We start from the raw sequence: 14,875 nt of genomic DNA on the forward strand, positions 1-14,875 counted from the left end.
ATCCTGAATCCTTCCTGGTGTTGCTGACAAAGTTTTGTGAATTTATTTGTAAAATTATAGATACTGGAAATTAAAATGTCTTGTGATGCCTCTCCTGCTCCAAGTCGGCCCGTTTGACGTCCTACCCCCCTTAATGCATCATCACGTCCCATAAGTGTTCACTGGCGAGAGACGCAGTGATCTTACTGGGCAGGGCAGTAGTTGTATACCACGGAGGTCACTTTGCGGCGCAGCAACCGTATGGGTTTGTGTACTGCCCCGCTGAAAAAGGGGGTCATCTCCCTGTTGAAGAAATGAGGAAAACAGCCAGTGAAATTTAGCGGGAACTCATTACATTACCTTGCAGAAACACCTAATTCAACAGCGTGTCCCACACACAATGAAGCCCGGGATGGCACCTGTTGCCGTAGGAGAAAGCAGCTCACCAATCTACGCCATACACGTCTACGTCCATCACTCGCATGCAGACAGAACCAAAAGAGCGCCATTGCACTTTCCAGTCAACCCATTCAGGACAAAAGAGTAGCTATGCTTGGGACATGTCGTAGCTTCGGTGGTTACATGGCCAGAGTCACATATAGTTCTAGTCGTGCGGCAAGCAGACGGTTCCCAGTGGTCCATGGTGAAACAGAGGGTGCGACATTTACCCGGATTTCGTTCCTGGATGTTGTTCGATCGGTCATCGCTGCTAGCACAATGTATCGATCTTGGCGTGCGTCTCCAGAACATGTGCTACAAGTGCGGGAATGTGTGACAGACTGCTGTCGAAAGCAGCGACACACCACCTCTGCACTTTGCCCCACAGCTGCAGCAGGTCGTATATATGTCTATCAAGTTTTCCACAGGCCCGCAAAGCGACCCCGTTCAAGCGACTGAAGCCTTTCACGATGAGTAAGTACTCGTCGGTGGGACATGGTTGTACCCTACATGGAAATGAAATAATCGGATGGCATTGTAGGCCGGGAGGCCCCTTTCGGGGGAGTTCGGCGGCCGTATTGCAAGTCCTTTTTAGTTGACGCCACTTCGGCGACTTGCGAATCAATGATGATGATGGACACACAACACCCAGTCCCCTGCCGGGAATCGAACCCGGGCGCCCTGCGTGGGAAGCGGTAACGCTACCGCTTCGCTAAAGAGGCGGACACCCTATATTGAATGTTGCAAACAATATTCACCTCTAAAATTAGCACAGCTGCTGACTCCAGACACAAAACAGAGAGGTTACAAAATGGTTCAAATGGCTCTGAGCACTTTGGGACTTAACATCTGTGGTCATCAGTCCCCTAGAACTTAGAACTACTTAAAGCTAACTAACCTAAGGACAACACACACATCCATGCCCGAGGCAGGATTCGAACCTGCGACCGTAGCAGTAGCGCGGTTCCGGACTGAGCGCCTAGAACCGCTAGACCACCGCTGCCGGCAGAGAGGTTACAGATAGGCCTCATTATGCACATCATACTCACGTGCCACTGAGCAAAGCCCCTGAGGGTGTTGAATTTTTTTGCCGGCATTGTAGTATCTGTTTGAATTTAAGCAGCTTACTCAACTTCAGACACCTCATAAGCTCTGACGACGCTGTAAGGCGAAACGTGTTATAGGTAGTATTAAATAAAGAATTTAGCAGCCCAGACAAGAATATATTATTGAAAGTCTAGTCTGTAAACTGAGGTCTCATGTTGACTGTGATATGTGAAACCTACGCCGAGAAGGGGTAGAGTAAACGTCCACTGGTCCTTCTGTCTGGGCTCCCCAACTTGCATGGCAAGCAGAAGAGTAGAGGGCTCTTATGCGCTACTTTATTTTCTAAAAAACTCCTGATGACAGGTCTGGAGAAGCAATAACAACAACTGTAATGCCGGCCGAAGTGGCCGTGCGGTTAAAGGCGCTGCAGTCTGGAACCGCAAGACCGCTATGGTCGCAGGTTCGAATCCTGCCTCGGGCATGGATGTTTGTGTTGTCCTTAGGTTAGTTAGGTTTAACTAGTTCTAAGTTCTAGGGGACTAATGACCACGGCAGTTGAGTCCCATAGTGCTCAGAGCCATTTGAACCAACTGTAATGCCAATATTTTTCAACTGGAAGTAGCTATAATTTATAAATTTTAGAAATCGAAATCTCTTCCAATCGTGCGTTCTATTACAACTGATTTATTTTTTATGCATTACTCTAAGCGAGCGGCATATCGGGCTCAACATTTTCTACGACGAGTAACCAGCCTGCGCATAGGTTAGGATTCTTATCCGAAATTTCTTTCCGATGTTTATACGTCGCTTGTTTCGAGCTTGTTTCGTGCTTGACAGAGCCGTGGGAGCAGCGGACGCCACCGTTTCCAGTGTTCTGCTGAGTAAACGCTCCACCCAGGCAGCCAGTTGGAAACGTGGGAAATGAGTCATTTGAGTGGTTGCTGGCCGCATCTTGGAGGACGGAGCACTGCCTACACACTCTCTTGTGTTCGAGCCTTGCTACAGAGCAGACAAATTTAAGCCGCCTACCTCCGCCTCTTCTGATTCATAGTTTTACACAGATCATATTGCTTAGATCACCATCTTTGACTCTGTTCTTCAGGACTCGCCACCATGTAACTCAAATCCGGGCAACTTCCTCTTACAGTTCCCAGTTCCTTGATTTTATTCGACCACCTATATTGGCAGTCGTCCTCTGTTAATATGCTAGGTGAGCTAATCTGTAATCTGTAATTTTATAATATATCCTGAAACTTCCTTCTTTCAAAACTCCCTTCTGATGCCCGTCCTGTCCATTTCCTGCCTGACCTTTCTCTACTTTTTACGTTTGTTCAAACTGGCATCAGAAGTGGTACGCTCGCATCAACTATGCATTTTTTAAATGTTTGATATTAAGCATACATCGTCAAGACAATGATTTCTATTGTGAACAGCACCAGATAATAGTCCTGTCTACTTCGGCCCTTATAACATGTGACGAAACCTTCAACTCAACGAAAATTGGAGGTGTATTGTGGGTGATTAAACGAGCGTCCATCCATTGGGGGTGGCCAAGGACTCTCGGCGTGCAGGTAGTCCGTGACTTAGTGAGAAGGTAGTTTCCGGGACTACCGGAAGCAAATTTCACATTTTTTTATTTGGGCGCAAATTTCACTGGGAACAGTTTTGACATACCTGTCACCTGAAGAGCGAGCAGACGAGTCCTCTTGTCTCTACCAAACTATGTCACCGGGAGCAGCTACTGGATGTTTGCCATTGATATACCAGCCCTTCCACAACGCACCTTTTATATGAATGGCATCACAACGATCAGACATGCCTGGGAGCTTTTATTTCAACTAAGTATGTTACCAATATGCGAAATACTGAAGTTAGTAACTAAATATAAGTGACGCGGAAATCACACAACAGAACGTGCACTACTATGGAGGGAAGCTGATTCTTAATCATTCCGTACTTCATGCATCAACTCCTCAGCAACTTGCATACCAAATACTGTAGGAAGTGTTTCGTAAAGATTCCGTCGTAGAGACCAGAATGATTTTTCACGTTGCAGCGGAGTGTGCAGTGATTTGAAACTTCGTGGAAGATTAAAATTGTTTGGTAGACTGGGACTCTAACCTGGGAATTCTGCCTTTTGCCGGCCGGAGTGGCCGTGCGGTTCTAGGCGCTACAGTCTGGAGCCGAGCGCCCGCTTCGGTCGCAGGTTCGAATCCTGCCTCGGGCATGGATGTGTGTGATGTCCTTAGGTTAGTTAGGTTTAATTAGTTCTAAGTTCTAGGCGACTGATGACATCGGTAGTTAAGTCGCATAGAGCTCAGAGCCATTTGAACCAACTCTGCCTTTTACGTGCGAGTTCCCTACCGACTGACCTATCCAAGCATGAGTTACCCCTGAAAGAATGGATATTGCGGATACATAGCTTAGCCAGAGTCTGAGAGATTTTTTTCCACAATGAATTTCCTTTGTAGATTGACTGGAATGTCCCAGTAACCTACCACTGAATCGATATCCTCAGTTAATTGCATTACTTCCGTGTGTTAGATCTCAGATGGAAATGCAGACTCAGCCTGTAATTTGCCTAAGGTAGTGTGGAGAGACGCCTATAACCCAAGACTGTATTCAAGATGGACGGTGTATCACATCATGAGACGTTAACGTACGAGGTTACTCATCTTTCGGTGCTGGCAACTACCGTGCTGCGTGTAAGATAAGTCAGCTGCTCGATTTAGGTCCACCCCCCCCCTCCCCGCCCCCCCCCCCAACGTTAATCGGAGGTCTGCTAACTGTAGCAGCGCTGTTGTTTACAACGCTGTAGCCGGAGGAGGTCCCACGGGCGCGTAGCGTTCCGGCCAGCCGAGGCTGTGGGGGCGTGGCAGCTTTATCAGAGTTGCGAGCCGCTTCCCGCGGGGGCAGGAGCAACGGCTGCATCAGTATTCAGGGCGGGGAGAGTGCGGTCGGGGATTCCCCTGGCAGGTGGCACGTCTCTGAGGTACCAGTGCAGCCAACCCCCCCACACTACGGACAGGGGCACGCGGCGGAGATTTACAAGCCGCACGGGTGGGGCTTAAAGTTTTACGCCCCTGGCTTGCATACGCGCTTTGTCGCCGTTGGGGACAGCTTCCGTCGCTTTTGTCGGGACAGTAGCCCGTGTCTGTTTGCAGCCCTGTGTGAAGCAGAGTTACAAACGAGACCGCCGGGAGACACTCCAGTTCTCTACACATTTTGTCGTTCATAATTAGCGCAATCAATACAACGAGGTCGGTGTGACAGCAGTACATACGCTATCTGATCAAAATTCGGTTAGCTGTTAGTGGACATTAATATGGATTGTGCCCACCCTTCACCTTTAGGAAGGTTAGAACTCTGCTGGCGACAATATCAGCACAGTGTCTTAATGTCTGTAGAGGAATGACAGCCTATTATTGCTCAACAGCCGAAGGTAGTGATCCTGGACTCCGGAGTCTGTAGCGAGGTCTAAGCTCTAATTAATGACAAAGAAGTTACATGAGGTTGAGGACGATACCCTGGGTAGGCCAGTCCGTTTCAGAAACTTTATTGTCCTCATATCATTGCCTTACATATGTTGCCTTACGATAAGCTGTACTGTCATGATGATACTATCACCATCTCCGAACTGTCCCTCTGCTGTACGCAGTACACAGGGCTGTAAAATCTGTTCACAAACCCGCACTAAGCATTTCTTAATCAGCAGTAAGCGGACAACATCCTAACCACGAAAAACAGCAGCTCCTCCATGCTTCACTTTTAGCACTACACAAACTCTTCCATTGAACTACCACTGGATGTAGCGTGATTCATCAAAGTAACTCATATCTAGTCGTTCGTTATTCTGTGGCCTCGATTTTTAGACCACCTCAAGCATCACTTGGCACTGAAAAGAGGAGATACGTGTGGCTTATGAGGACTTGCTCGACCACTGAACCCCATTCCTTTAAATTCCCTACGCACAGCAATCGTGCCACTTAGACAACTGGTAGCGCTTGGGAACTTTCGAGTGATTCCTTCCGTTGGTTTCGTCCGATTTTTTTTTTTTTTTTTTTTTTTTTACAACCATCCTCTGCAATTCTTAAATGGTCCCTGCCAGGTCTTTGGTTTACCTGCGACTGTTCCTTTGCATTTCCACTTTTCGTCACAGCAACAACAACCGACTTGGGAAACCTGAGAAGGGTTTAAATGTCTATGATGGATTTGTTACTGACATCGAATGACTATTCCACGTTTCAAAGTCACTGAACTGTCCTGACGACCCAATGTCCTTTTATTGCTTTTCTCCTTACAACACTCCTTGCCTGCTTTTATACTGTCATGTCAACCTTTCGTGGCGTCTGGTGGTAAATTTCACATTAGATACGGGTACCAGGGTACCTTTGGTCAGATACTGCTTGCTTAGCTCGTTTCCGGTCGATGACAAAGGATAATGTTTGAAAGTGAATCGTGTCGATAAGTCCAAAACTTTGACACTATCCGAATACGGTCATGGCAATTCTCTTGTTTAAAATTCCCCTCCTTCCATGTTTCTAAGAACTGTTAAAAATGTAGCATTCCTTCAGTAATTACTCATTCTCCCATAAGGTCTTGGTACAATAATTTCATATTTACGGTTGAGAAACTAACTATTTTTAGTCCCACTAAGCCTTGTTTATTTTGAAAGAGTTTACGATCTATTGAACCATAGTAAGGAAACACCAGACCAGCGTCCACCAGAGACACTAGTGTGTATAAAACCAGACGTAAGAAATAGAGACCCTTTCAACTCACACACAGAATCTACGGTTGTGACATTGGGTAATTTGACATTACTCACCTAACGACAAAACGAAACATTCTCTCTCTCTCTCTCTCTCTCTCTCTTTAGTATACGACGGTGATTCGGATTCACCATCCAGCCCGAGTATCGATACGGAGGAATGGTCACAGATACCCGGGTTTCATATCACAGCAACTGCTTGCTTCCGAGGAGTGCCCTGTCGCTGTTTCGGGCATGTCACTTGGGCCCTTCCGCTGACACGACAGTGTCCGCAAATACCGCTTATTGGGTATTTCTCGCCATTCCGTGAAGCCTTCGGTAAACACCATTGAGAGCAGAGTAATCGATCTTGTCTGTGTTAGAGTCTTACGACTGGGATCACTCTCTGGACTGTCTGTCAACACTTACGGAGACTTTCGCTACCTTTTGGACTTCGCTTTTGCCTAGTCGAACACTTGGTGAACTCTGCCGTCATTGGCCATGGGAACTCCCCGTATGTCCCCAGTCTCTAAGTCACCGACAGTGCAAGAGATCGAAAACTGCGTTCCATTTACGCCGAACGTGACAGCAAATTTTCGTTCGCTCGCTCGCTTTCATTCGCTCTTACTGTCCCTCATCATTTCTCTCTGACATACTCACACAGATACAATGCTCACTCTCATATGAACCTTGTTACTGTAGAAAGCAGCAGTAGCCTCGAAAAACTGGAGAAATAAGTCTGGGTGGAGGCGTGAGGTACAGAAGAAACCACACACACCTTGACAGATTTAACCATGGGCAGTGGCGTGATGCTGAAAGCTGGTTTAATCCGCCAGGTCGTATCGATATCGTAGGCTACTCAAATGTGGGAAATCTTATGGGACTTAACTGCTAGGGTCATCAGTCCCTAAGCTTACACACTACTAAACCTAAATTATCCAAAGGACAAACACACACGCCCATGTCCGAGGGAGGACTCGAACCTCCGCCGGGATCAGCCGCACAGTTCATGACTGCAGCGCCTTACCCCGCTCGGCTAATCCCGCGCGGCTCGTAGGCTACTGTGAGAACATTTCAATTCCAAGTGCACGGTAGTCATACTTGCGACAAATAATAGCCTATAAATTGTAGTATACAGTACAGAGTAGCACTTCACCTATAAAAAGGGCAAAGCAACAGAAAATCGCAGACACACCGACGAACTTCGATCTCATCGAGAAAGGTTCTGTTTGACAACCGTTAACTCTACACAGAAAGCAAAAGTAAAAGAAGTAAACAGAAAAATCAAGGACTAAAAGTGATGAGTTACTCCTTCTTGACAATAAAACAGTCTACGCAAGGCCGTTTTGTATTTTTTTCCTTACATTTGCGCATTTATAGTAAACATACCGCTAGAGAACCGTTACGTAATACGGACACCAGCTACGGGTGTATTTAACGGTATGAGCACCGCTAACATTCGAAGACACCACGGCGAAGTACTATAAACAGTAGTACTTTTTATTGCCTGTAGAATTTCTTTCGCGTTTCTTCGCAAATTTATCTTCCCTTTCAAGAGACCACTGAAAGCAAAGGTTTGTTTCGAGGTACTTTGCAGATTTTAGGTTGAAACTTTCAACTAGATTCAGAGCAGTAAATGATTTGGATTTGGCAGCTACAAAAGAACAGAGAGTTACATACCTGTAAGTTGCCTTCAAGGTAAACCGGTATCTTTCTTGCAGTCAACAGATGTCACGGGTTGCGCAGTCTACCTGAAAATGAAAAAAATATCTCTCAAACATGAGGTTTGTATCAAGAGATGACATAGAACAGAAAGCATTTTTAAAATCTTAAAAATTTCGCTCACTCGTTAATACGAATAGTTTTTAAATGGTTCAAATGGCTCTGAGCACTACGGGACTTAACATTTGTCGTCATCAATTCCCTAGAACTGAGAACTACTTAAACCTAACTAACCTAAGGACATCACACACATCCATGCTCGAGGCAGAATTCGAACCTGCGACCGCAGCAGCAGCGCGGTTCCGGACTGAAGCACCTAGAACCGCTCAGCCACCGCGGCCGGCTTATTTCAATGTTATTGTTTATGCTACAAAATAAAGCAATGTGTCGTATTTTGGTGATTTCATGTTTCAGTGCACCACATGTGTGTGACCGTTTACGGCTAAATCATCATGATCATCATCACCATCGTCATCATCACCCTATCACTAGCCAATTCGATCACTTTGTGATGTGGCCCCTTCAATTCAGCGTGCACCGTAGGTTCCCTGCAGATTCTTCATTTCTGCCGATCTTGACCTTCCCGTTGCTATAAATCTATACGAAAAACAAGAGCGTACTGCAATAAAGAAGCTATGAAAAAATAAACTTTATATTACGTTACTAGCTATTGTTAGCGACTTCGTCCTCGTGGATCTCGAACCCGCATGAAACATGTAAAATTCTGAAGCTCGTTAACGGGGAGAAAACCGGCTGCCAAAAAGGCACAACTGTAAACAATTGATGTGTATGTATTGTGATACAGATATTTGAAGCCTGAGATACCAATAGACCTGGATAGGGGAACAGCTTATTGCTGTATTCAAAGAAATTATGAAATTTAAAGAATTTCTTCATACACAACATTTGATTTTTAGCCATTGGAGCCATTATAAACAAGTTATTTGAGCTATTGAACCGCAAACGAGCTATGTAGACTTGTCTATGCGAGAAACAGTTGTTCCTGAGGTCGACGCCGGTGTCTCCAAGCGCCTCTGCTTGCGACCCGTTGATGGAAATGGCGAAGCATATGCTCACGGGAAACTGCACGTGTTTGAATTGGAAAGGGAAATTCTTGGGAACGAGGAGTATGCGTGATATGAAAACTATTTCACCCGCTCCACAGCCCGTGAGAATTTCAGCGTCTATAATATTATTACGAAGCGACTCCAATTCAAGGCGAGTTCTATTGCACAGCTTCAGAGGGGTTAAGTTCCAAAGCAGCAAAATCGGAATACCCACTTTCAGAGCGATGTTGTTCACGGGGAGTCCGGATGCAGAAAGGGAATTAAGAAACTCTACTGGGTAGTTGGTAGCATCGACCAGGTCCATAACTGTTTTTATGGACCGATATACCGCCTTGTAGCCGCGCGGGATAGCTGCGCGGTCAAGGGGCGCCTTGCCGCAGTTCGCGCGGCTGCTCCCGTCGGCAGTTCGAGTCCTCCCTCCGACATGGGTGTGTCTGTTGTTCTTAGCGTAAGTTAGATTAAGTAGTGTGTAAGCCTATGGACCGATGATCTCAGCAGTTTGGTCCCACACGAACTTACCACCACCACCACCACCATCATCTTGTTCCCATCATTATTTTTCCCAGAAAGCTCTGGTTTATAGAAGACGCGTTTTCATTTCTGGGTGTCAGTATTTCACGTTCAAAAGCCAAGTATTCCCGTGACATGTTATTTGGAAAACATCTCCGTAAACGATAATAGTTGCACCAATAGTAGAAAGAAGATTTTTAGTCTCAACTCGACAAGACTCATCAACGATAATAGTAGCGTCGACTCGAAAAATGGTTCAAATGGCACTAAGCACTATGGGACTTAACAACCGACGTCATCAGTCCCCTAGACTTGGAACTATTTAAACCTAACTAACCTAAGGACATCACACACATCCATGCCCGAGGCAGGATTCGAACCTGCGACCGTAGCAGCAGCACGGTTCCGGACTGAAGCGCCTAGAACCGCTCGGTCACAGCGGCCGGCCAACTCGACAAACTTATCAACGATAATTGTTACACGGATTCAGTAATGAATTCAAAAATGTCTATGGATAACGGGATTAAAATGTTATTATTATTATGATGTAAAATGTTCCAAAAGGCTGCTTTTTACGGATTCTATTATTCTTATCCTGGTTTATTTAGTTTAGTTTCGTTAAAGGTCTGCTATCCCAATTTTCTTCTTCCAGTATAATGAAATGATCCTTGCAGGAAACCGAGTCAATCCACATCAAAAAATATTGCTAATTTTACTCATTTTCCTAGACAATTCACGCTTGTCGAAAACTTTCTTTACGACAAAACTGTTTTAACAAGAAATCACCTAAAGGTTCCAAAGACAGTTTCTCTGTATCCCCAATAGATTCCGATTTACCTGTACTGATCCATTTAGAGAAAATGCTGAGATACTCGGCTTCCATGTGAAATATCAAGATAAAACTTGCACCAGATTTTAAGTTAGACCTCCAAAAATTCAAATGTGGAACCCGCATCCAATTGCGTGCATTACTTTTTGCGTGATGCGCGTAAGACATACGGACGGACAGACAGACAAACAAGAATCCCAGAAATAATTATTTTGGTATTTATAGCTGCAGACACCAGCGACGTACCGTTTTTGTGTGTGAAGGCATATACTCAGAGATTAAAATTGTAAGAATATACGAGGCGAAACAGTAAACAAGTGGGTACTGGCATAGGGTACAATTATTCGATAGAATTGCATTCATTAATGTTTTATCAGAAACGGTGTAGAGTTCCCGACCAGTTTAAGTCGCAGAGGAACTTCTAGGGAGCGCGGAACAAATTCGCACCACCCCTCGTTGCAGGTCGGTTTTCCGGCAGATCCTCATCGGCCTTCGTGCTTGTAGCCGGAGGCAGACCACGCCGCACCCGGCTAGCGAGCGCCTTCTGTTGCTTTGCTATTCTTATGGGGCGAGACGGCGGGCGGCTGCTCTGCTCGTGGTCTGAATGCGCCAGCGGCCGACCGTCGCTTAGAAATTCGGCGGCGCGCCACCCTACCGCCGCTTTCATTTCACACGTGAGCAAACACGTCTTAAACAAGAATTACCGCACGCTTGCACGCACAGCACTGTATTCAGATACCGTCCCAGTGAACTGCTTAGACTGGAAAGAAAAAGGCTAACTCCAGTGTTCGTAAACATTTTTCTTCCGTCTGAAAGATCCTCGATTAGAAAGGCAAGAACGGAATTTCGCACCTCTAGCCGACTACGAGTTGATGGTGATACAGTTAAGTCATACCAATAACCTCCCACCTCCGATCCTATGAAGAATTGGACTCCCATGTCCACAACATCCGTTCCAGGCTCCTCAATGTTGATATCATATCTCGATAACTATATGTCGTACAGATATAATTTTGTAGGTAAAGTCAGTAGTATATGTGGATTTTGCCAACATAGTTAGGAGTAAACTCCTGATGCTGAGACGGCCGGGGTGGCCGAGCGGTTCTAGGCACTACAGTCTGGAACCGCGCGACCGCAACGGTCGCAGGTTCGAATCCTGCCTCGGGCATGGATGTGTGTGATGTCTTTAGGTTAGTTAGGTTGAAGTAGTTCTAAGTTCTAGGGGACTGATGACCTCAGAAGTTCAGTGCCATAGAGCTCAGAGCCATTTTTGAACCTGATGATGACGTTTGATTGCAAGAACAGCAAGTAAGTAGTCAGTCATAAACTTGCCTCCTTTCACTACCTTCTATGAGGCTCAGGGAGAAAAGTTTTGAAATCGTTTGCAATTATGGGTAAAATCGATTGAAAGTCGCTAAGTGCTCTCATTGTCAAATACTAGGCGAATATAATGTGGATAATTTGCGCGCCGTGAGCTATGCTGTCTTAAGACATTCGCACGGTTTCTAACTTCAGTACATGACTTGAGTGTTAAACCTTTAATGCAAGATTACACGTCTTAATAAGAAGCTTATGAAAGCATTTTAAAGTCTTGAATTCGGTCATTATTTATATGAAATAATGAAAACGAAATTTTAATTCCCCCTAGAAGCCGTAAGATAGGCAATGTTGAACTGTGGCTTTATACTGTGAGAGCATTTTGCAGCGTTTTAACCTTATTGTAACATAGATCAGAGAAGGATTAAAATTACTACCCAATAACTATGCAACACATTCTCCATTGTTGCCCTAAATTACCTAAGATGAATGGCGGATTGGTTCTTTCTTCTTTATTTTTTTTATATTTCCAACACAGTCACATTTGTGTTTCACAATTATGTAACCGGATACGAGTAGCCAGCAGTCATCTTTATACTTTCATTAGGTAAGAAAGGAAACAGAGGATCCTTATACAATCACGACAGATTTCATTTACACTCTGAAGAAAAAGAAAAAAGGAAAGGGAGCACCACGAATGAATTATCCGAATGGGGTGGAAATTATTAGATGTGATGTAAATGTACAGACTAAGAAATGATTACAAATTCAGAAGAAGAAAGAGCTTCACATACTGAGCAAGTCAACAACGCATTGGTCCGCATCTGGCGCTTATGAAACCAGCTATTCGGCTTCGCATTGGTCGATAGGGTTGTTGGATGTCCTCCTGAGGGATACCGTGGCAAATTCTGTCCTACTGGCTCACTAGAGCGTCAAAATCCCAAGCTGGTTGGAGAACACTGTCCACAACCCTCTAAATGTTCTCAGTTTAGAAGAGATCCAGCGACCTTGCTGGCCAAGGTATGGTTTGGAAAGCATAAAGACAAACGGTAGAAACTGTCCCCGTGTTCGGCGGCTGTTATCTTGCTGAAATGTACACCGAGGACGGCTGGCCATGAAGCGAACAAAACGGGGCGTAGAATATCGTCGACACAAGGGTTCCGCGGATGACCTGCAAAGGTGTCCTGCTATGAAACGAAATGGCACCCCAAGATGACTGTCGCCCGACACACGGCATGACAACCAGGAGTGATACTCCAGGGTACCACTTCTTTTCATAGCAGAATCCCAATGGATGTCATACGCGGCACCCTTAAGTAACAACGATACGTTGCGACAGTTTCTACTCCCTGTTCTCATGCTTTCCAAACTAAACCTTAGCCATCACGGTCTCTGGATCTCTTTCCAAATGATATAGTTTGGACTACTGGGAGCAAAGCCCTCCAATTAGTTCCATATTTTCACGATCTAACGCGTCAGTAGGACACAATCTGTCGTGATGTCGCCCAGGAGAACTTTCAACAACTCTGTCTATTAACGCGTAGCCGAAAGACTGCTAGCATAGGTGCTGAGGGTGGACCAACGCATTATAGGCTTTCTCAATCTGCGAAGCTCTTTCCCTTCAAGAAATTATCCAATTTTCTGAGAAATGGTAATAATTCGTTCGTCTGTAGATGTACATCACATTTACCAATTTCGTCCAGTTTGCATAATTCCTTCGTGGTGCGCTTTTTGTTTTGTTTTAGAGTGTATATTATGCACTCTATTTTCTTTTATATCTACTGAGAGTCTGAAGAACCACCAAGTGATCGAAAACGGTTACGACATTGTGAGATGCGCATTTGATTGTATCGTAAAAAATATTAAAGAAAGAAAATAGAGGACATAAGTCAGTCACCTAATCTCCAAGACAGTAATACGCTTTTTCTAAAACGGTCCCTTCTACAACGTCTGTGCCAGCTGATTAAACAATACTTATTCACACCCAGCGAACATACAGTGATTTCATTACGATGCGAGGTTAACGTTAAAGATTTCTTCTTTCCTTTCAACTCATCGGATACGTCCAAAACTATAGTACATTTAGGTCTAAAATGTTGAGACGTCGTCATACCATTACGGATCAATAACGCTTACCTAAAGTATAGAACATAATATACAACAATTCTACAAATGGAAACATTTTACCGTATTTAATTGTGCAACAGTAAGCTTTGAGTAAACTATACAATCATGCTTTTGATTCGGGAAGTGGGTTTAGAACTACAAGAACCTGCGGGAGATTATCGGTATACAGAAACTAGTAGTCTTATGTACTGTATCTGTGACGAGCGCGGTGCGCCGATAGAATTTCGTTAGACTCGTCCATAGGGTACCCTACAGCGATACTCCCTTTTTTATCAATACTTATCTGGTGTGCAGGATTTCTTTAAACTGAACATAGTTGGCTATCGGTAGGTTCTCGTAACTCTAAGTACCTTTGATGGGTCTACTTAGAAGGCGAAAGTGGTTAGCCGGCCGCAGTGGCCATGCGGTTCTAGGCGCTACAGTCTGGAACCGCGCGACCGCTACGGTCGCAGGTTCGAATCCTGCCTCGGGCATGGATGTGTGTGATGTCCTTAGGTTAGTTAGGTTTAAGTAGTTCTAAGTTCTAGGGGACTGATGACCGAAGACGTTAAATCCTATAGTGCTCAGAGCAATTTGAACCATTTCGAAAGTGGTTAGATGTTTTCCTGGTGACTTCGATTAATTTCTGTGTACATTACGTGGCATAACATAGTGCAGATACTGCGACAGAAGGCTGCAATTCGTGGGAAAGGGGGCATAACCGAGAGAAATGTTTCTGAGTGGCCTAAAAGTCAGTCAGTGTATAGCTATTCTGCTGACGGCGCGAAATACCGAAATGTTTAATAGCTTCTTAGGGTTGCTGCGAACTGGAGCAATGGAAGACCCTGTGCCGGGCTTTCTTGGGGGGGGGGGGGGGGGGGTCTTGGTGTCCTCCGGCATAAGGAATGTGGAGATCATGCTACTATATTTTCTTAAATTGAAACTGTGATCTACACTGATCAGCAAATTTACTTTCAGGTACAGAGAGTTTTAATTTCAGTGACACAACATTGACGAACGATCATAAACGAAAGAAACTAAATTCTGCATCATCATCCAAAAGCTTCTACAGAGTGCAACACTCTTTACGATGAACTCATTCCAAGTAAG

The 14,875-nt window shown here is 44.9% G+C and overlaps 1 protein-coding gene across 1 annotated transcript in view; it reads right to left on the bottom strand.

Annotated features, from left to right (window-relative positions):
* LOC126199508 (mucin-5AC) overlaps positions 1-14,875 on the bottom strand; it is an 846,751-nt gene that overhangs the window by 613,944 nt on the left and 217,932 nt on the right. The window contains exon 4 of the mRNA XM_049936430.1: positions 7,895-7,965. The gene's annotated coding sequence lies outside the window, so the exon portion shown is untranslated. The remainder of the gene's footprint in view (positions 1-7,894; positions 7,966-14,875) is intronic.

This window comes from Schistocerca nitens, chromosome 8 (genome assembly GCF_023898315.1).
Source record: "Schistocerca nitens isolate TAMUIC-IGC-003100 chromosome 8, iqSchNite1.1, whole genome shotgun sequence".
Lineage (NCBI taxonomy): Eukaryota > Metazoa > Arthropoda > Insecta > Orthoptera > Acrididae > Schistocerca > Schistocerca nitens.